Source organism: Suncus etruscus, chromosome 10 (genome assembly GCF_024139225.1).
Source record: "Suncus etruscus isolate mSunEtr1 chromosome 10, mSunEtr1.pri.cur, whole genome shotgun sequence".
NCBI lineage: Eukaryota > Metazoa > Chordata > Mammalia > Eulipotyphla > Soricidae > Suncus > Suncus etruscus.
The window spans coordinates 30878772-30886084 of NC_064857.1; positions in this window are offsets into that span (position 1 = coordinate 30878772).

Consider the following 7313-nt stretch of genomic DNA (forward strand, 5'->3'; position numbering starts at 1 on the left):
GTCATGAAATTTTCCTATACATGGATGTATGTGGAATGTATTATGCTGAGTGAAGTTAAGTCAGAGGGAGAGAGAAAGACGCAGAATGGTTTCACTCATCTATGGGTTTTAAGAAAAATGAAAGACATTTTTAACAGTATCTCAGAGACAAGAGAGATGAGGATTGGTAGGTGCAGCTCATGACATGAAGCTCATCACATAGAGTGATGAGTGCAGTTGGAGAGGCGACTACACTGAAAACTATCATAACAATGTGAATGAATGAGGGAAGTAGAAAACCTGTCTCGAGTACAGGTGTGGGGGGGTAGGGAGGAGGGAGATCTGGGAAATTGGTGGTGGGAATGTTGCACTGGTGAAGGGGGGGTGTTCTTTACATGACTGTAATCATACAACTATAATCATATTTGTAATCACGGTGTTTAAATAAAGATAATTATAAATAAAATGAAAAGCATATTCTATGATACATTTTATGAGATAAATATGGGGAAATAAAAGCACACACTACATGTTCTAAAAAAAAGACAGAATGTGTACATAAAAATTGTATTTTCCTTTGCTATTGATTATCTCTGATGTTTATTGTTATTATTTATAAATTAGCATCACTTTTTCTTATTAATATCTGGTTAATTATGGCAATTAATTTAATATTAAAATTAAAAATCATTTGTACAATTAGTATGAGGCTTCAAATATTGATGACTTTTACTATAAAAGTGTTCTAGAGTGGATAATAATTTCACATTCTGTGATTCTAACCTCTAGTACTTCAGAAAGTGAGTCTATTCTGAATATATTCAGAAATGATCAGCTAAATTAATAATCATGAGGGACTGATTAATATTAATAATTAATAATTATAATGATTAATTAACTACTGTTATAATGTTAATATTAGCATAGTAATATAATATTATATTAATTATTGGTTAATAGTTATTATAATTATCAATAATCATAGCTAATAATTATAAGGGAGTAATACTGGGGTAAAATGATTCCCTAGTATAGTGAAACAGATACCCTTATAAAAAAAGAAAATTTGAGAACAGTTAATACATTCATGGAGAATATTATAAAAAGGTTTGAGTTTTTCTGTTCAAATCAACAATTTACCCAAATCTAGGAATAAATTGTAGTTAGAACTCTCAGAGAAGATGTGGTACTGCACCACCTTAATCTCGGAATTTTAGCCTGAGGAAAAGTGAGATATTAAGTTTCTATTATTTGGGGGTTTGGGTCACATCCGGCAGCGCTCAGGGGTTACTCCTGGCTTTACGCTCATAAATCGCTCCTGGTAGGCTCGGGGGACTATATGGGATGCTGGGATTTGAACTACCAACCTTCTGCATGCATGGCAAACATCTTACCTCCATGCTATCTCTCCGGCCCCAAGTTTCTATTTTTTAAGCAACCAACTTTGTGTTTCTCTGTCAGAAAAGCCTTAAGAAACTGATATGGGTCTGCTTTAGACTGGTGAGTGTGACTTACACTTAGAAATCAATTCTCCCAGTCATTTTAAGCGTCTCTTGCACTCTTTCAACAACTTGTCAGGAGAGAGACAGTTCTCTCAACAGTCAAAGACAATAGAGTTCACAAGGAAGAATGTGAGTAGCTTTGCTGTTGCATGTACTGTGATATTTTACATGTCTAGGTTTACGATTTCAAGATATTGTTTCATATTGCTTCTCTCTCAGAGGTTAACAAGCTTATTTGACCTACCTCCCCCTTTTCAGAAAAAAATAATTACTTGGTATTTCCTTATAAATTACTGTTTATCCAAATGTTTGATTTATTTTCAACCAAACAGAAAGTCCCTCCACCAAAACTGCAGGAAATGCCACTACTGCCCCTTTGGAATATCCCAGCACCCCACTAGGGTTGGTTTCACCCACTTTGGGAAACACTGTCCTACACTATTTAGCTTGAATTAAAATAGGCTTTCACGTGAAGAACCATATACATTTATAGTTTAATGAGCCAAATAGCTCACTTTCATAAAGATAGGTCATTTGAAAAAAGGGTTCAATGCATGCTTTTCCAGTCAATTAAATATTTTTTTAAATAGATCTTTAGTTAGACAGCCAAACCTAATTTTTCAGAGAAGCAGTGAGTTGGCTTAAATGCAGACTGATAAAAGAAACAACCCTTGACTCTATAAAGATTTTATTGATTAAAGTTTATTATGTTAACAAAATATTTTATTCTAACATTTATTAGGGAAGTTTGTCTTTTCTCCCAAATTTTTTGGGGGGGTCATTAGGCTAGTTTTTAATTTGCTTATTTTTCTGTCAGTTATGTGATATTCATATTGATCATAAAGGCTATTTTATAATACTTAACAGCAGATTTTGGACAAAAAAATCAGAAATAATACTGATATCTCATGTTTATAGAAGGCTCTATGGAAAGCAAAGGACTTAGCAAGAAGCTCTTCTACATCACTTTTATAAAGTCTATTAAAGGTTTCATTTGTTTCCCAGCACCAGCAAACTGATCACCTTAGTGTTTTTTAATGAAGTCATTTCTACCAAGCTCTGCTTAAGTGAGTAATTCCTATTGTAATATAATATAAATAAATATAATATAAAATAATTAGTAGCATAGGAGTCTGAAATGTAAGAAGATTGTTTCCATAAAATATTTTAACATTTCTAAAAAAAAAGAGGAAAAAGAGAATTTATACAAATCAATTTCAAACTGGTTTGGGAACAACTTAACAAGAAATATGACAGATAAAAATCCCACCCAAATTTTTTTTAAATGTATTTTTTTGCTGTTGTTTTGGTTTTGGTTTTGGGGCCATATCTGGCAGTGCTCAGGGGTTACTCCTTCTGTGTTCTCAGAAATCAGAAAGGCTCAAGAACCATTTGGAATGCCAGGGATTAAACTCGGGTTGGCCATGTGCAAGGCAAACACCCTACCTGCTGTGCTATCGCTCTGGCCCCAAAAAGTCTTTACTTTATTACATTAAAGACACAAACTAGGGGCCAAAGAGATAGAAGAGAGGTAGGGCGTTTGCCTTGCAAGCAGCCAATTCAGGACGGACAGTGGTTTGAATCCCGGCATCCCATATAGTCCCCCGTGCCTGCCTGGAGTGATTTCTGAGCACAGAGCCAGGAGTAACCCTGAGCGCAGCCAAGGGCTTGAGTGCTTGACCAAAATCAAACAAAAAATGAATTAAGACACAAACTAGTAATTATAAATGTTATACTTTATATGTGTATGATTTATGGGATAAAGGAATTCACTTACAATCAGTGACCATGCTATAACTAGCACAATAATATCCCCACAAGCCTCAAAAGCATCCTCATTCTCAAATTTACTAATACACTATCTCACATGGTCACAAAAAGTTTGCAGATATGACTAAATTATAAATCTTGAGATGGAGATATTTTCCTCCTTTATCCAGTTGGATCCAATTTAATCTCAGGAATCTCTCGCTATCTCTCATAGTGGAAGATGGATCGGACAGTCAGTAGAAAAGTATATCTAAGGACAAAAGCAGAAGTTAGAGGATCTCTTGCTGACTTTGAGGATAGGAAGGGGCCATGAAACAAGGAATATGGGCTGTCTATAGTAGTGAACTAGGTGAAAGAATATCTTTCTAGAGAAGCTACACTGCAATATTAAATGACATATTGATTTAGCCAAATAGGATACATTTTGGCTTCTGAATAAAAAGATGATCATTTTGTACTAAGTCACTGTGCTTATAGTGATTTTTTATAGCAGCAGTAAACAGAATACTTATTAAAATCTTGTTTATCTGTACATAGAGACTAAAATGCATTGTATTTAAAATCAAATTAAATAATTGTAGTATCTAAATACTGTTTATGATTTATTTACTTGACTTTTAAGTGAATTGAATAGCTGCCAGAAACGACTTCAGTTGAGCAGGCTATACCTCTACATGATATTTCATTTGATTCACAGAAGTTTATGGAGTTTCATGATCTCATGATTGCATTCAAAGTTCTTGTTTCACCTATATCTTAGATTTTATAAGTCAGGTGGAAGAAGCAAATTCTTATTTTCATGTATGAAAACTAGGGGCTTGGGTGTTTAAACTATATAATTTTAAAATGTTTTGTCAAATAATCTGAGGTAACTTCTCTCACCTGTTTAATTTGTAGCTAAAACCCTTGGGTTTTTCTGTGCTTTCACTCTGATTTAACTTGAAATTAAAGTCCTCATGCTTCACAGCTGCTGGTTGCACCTAACTGGGGCTTATGACTAAAATATTTGAAAAATGGTGGAGTCAAGAGACCAGGATTTCAGATCTGATTGACATTAACTAGCTAGATGTCCTCACATAAATTTTTTGATCTCTGTAGGCCTTAGTTTTGTCATTTATGAACTGTGCAGTAAGAGTCAATAATTTTAAGGCCTGTTTTTCATTTTATTAGCTCTATGACTACATAATTCCATTACACTTTTCCAAGAAAAGTAAGCTCTAAGGAATTTTGAATTTCTCGTCAAATGGGGAAAATTATAGAATATTGATGTATTTTCCTGCATATTCCCATAAACATATCTTCCAAGGAATTTAAGTATTTGTTTAAGCCTTATAATTTGTCTCCTACCCATCTTATTATGTGACTCTAAAACCTACATTTAAATAAGTTAAAATTGCCTTTTTTAGGATAATCTTTGTCAGTCATAAATTCAGCCCATTCTATCCAGGGTCCTTAAAACTTTTTAATAAGAGGGCCAGTTTACTGTCCTTCAGACTGTTGGAGGGCTGGACTATAGTTTACAAAAACAATAACAGCAAACAAAAAAATCCTATGAACAATAGTAGCCCATGGGCTATATAGTTTGAGTATCCTTGCCAGAGACCAAGAGGAGGTGTTGAGAGACAGAAAGGTGGAGGGGAATCGGAGAGTGTGGTGACCTTCTACATTTGTACACTGTGGTCAGGGACCAGTCAACACTAAGCAGGACAGGCAGTAGTGGCAAAAAAAAAAAAATCCAGTGGGCCTGATAAATGGTAATATATAAATTATATATCAGAATAATGCTGTTTGGAGTAATACTTTTTAGCCTGTTACTATGCACCATCCAAATTTCTAAGAAACCCTCATAGAGGTGCAACAATCTACATTCTTTCCTCTCTCTACTGGGAAAGGATAAAATGGTGCTTGAAGCTTTAATAACCATTTTGAATCACAAAGAAAGAATAGACTGAAAATGGCAGAACAACTTGGTATAAGAAACCCCAGTTTCTGATAACTGCAAGGACCTTTGCATAAACTACTGCAAATTCTCACATTATTGGTGAAGCTATGAGCTGAGTACCAGAGAGTATTTCTGCTTTCCCAAGATAGGAGAAATCAGATTTTATCTAAAAATAGATTGATTAAATCCCTGTAACTACAGGGACAGGGATTATAACAAAATGCAGAAAATACTCAAGGGAAGAAATAATGACCAGATTATCTGTAGAGCCACCAAATGTTTTGAGCCTTTTTAAACAGAGGTTTTTTTTTTTGTATTTTAGATGAACCAACTTAATAGGTTCTGAAGAACAAGGTTGCAGATGGAGAAGTAATAGTCTATTCCAAATGGAGGTGTGAAAACATGCATATATAAGAAATGATAAACATTTCATCGGGCTTAAAAAGAACAAGAGGAATAAAGAATTTGAAAGCAGAGACAAAAGAAAACATAAAAATGTAGGTCAATATGCTAAGCTTGGGACAATATCAGTTTTTCTATGTGATTAGTGCCATGATCAAATGTTATTTTTAAAGAGTTCATTCTTACAGATGCACATGGGTGGGTGAGGCTTTGTGGGAAAAAGGGATGGGGAAAAAAGATAATATATTCTAAACGATGATGTTGGCAGCTATATCAAAAAAAAAAAAAAAAGAGAGAGAGAATGTGATGGCTTTTACAAATGGGTGTCTTGTTCCAAAGCTCTGCCCTCTATCTTAAGGAGGCTGCCAGGTCACTGATGGAATCTTGGTTTATTCTCCACAATAATGAGGAATATTATAATACTCAATCTTCACTGATGGCACTGCAAAAGTTATATTTTAAAATATATAAACAGAAGTTACAAGAATTCAAGAGAATAAAGGCGCTTTCTTTTCCCTTTTGTAAGCTATGAATACATTGCAAAATCTAGGGCAGTTAGATACTGTATTTAAATTCAGATGTGATATTTACATATGCTACTTTTTCTTTTTATAAAGAGCAGCTCTAGTAAAATTTAATCAGCCTTTGCAAGTTTGCATACTATGTGCTGAGAGAGTGGGTTAATCCAAATAGATGGTTTCAATCTGGCTGAATTCTTCAACCAAATTTACCAACAGAGATGGCAGCAGAAAGGCGTCACTATAACAGGAAAACCAAATAACATTGCATGAAAGAGATAAAAGCTTGTCTCATGGATTGGTGCATATCCTTTGGAGCACAAAACTGAGAGTAGTCAGAGCAGTTATCAGGAACTGGGGTTTCTTATACCATTTTGTTCTGCCATTTTCAGTCATTCTTTCTTTGTGATTCAAAATGGTTCTTAAAGCTTCAAGCATCAGGGCCTTTGAGGTGACCCTAGAGGTAAGGTGTCTGCCTTGCAAGCGCTAGCCAAGGAAGGACCAAGGTTCGATCCCCCGGCGCCCCCAAGACAGGAGCAATTTCTGAGTGCTTAGTCAGGAGTAAACCCTGAGCATCAAACGGGTGTGGCCCGAAAAAAAAAAAAAAAGCTTCAAGCACCATTTTATCCTTTGCCAGTAGAGAGAGGAAAGATTGTAGATTGTTCACCTCTGTGAGGATTTCTTAGAAATGTTGAATGATATATAGTAACAGGCTAAAAAGTATTACTCCAGACAGCATTATTCTGATATGTAATTAAAGTGTCTATAACGAAGGAAAATACCTCCACTCTATATTAAACATCTACACTAGGACTCACTGATGAAGCACAACACAGGATCAAGTATTATAATATTAATATTTGGTTTATCAATACAAATAATTATTTATTTACCAGTTTCAAAATGTAAAAATACTCTTAGTGGTCTGTATAAATTGTGTGTAAAAGATACATCAACTGATAGAGTAGAAGCTAAATAGTTTCACTACTCCAAATTATTATATGTATATAAAGAACACTAACATATGTATAACAATGTAAATTTAAAACATGTAAAAAATTAAAAACATATGAATAACAAGATAAAATAATTTATATATATTTTATATTTAAACACCTTGATTACATACATGATTGTGTTTGGATTTCAGTCATGTAAAGAACACCACCCATCACCATTGCAACACTCCCGTCACTAATG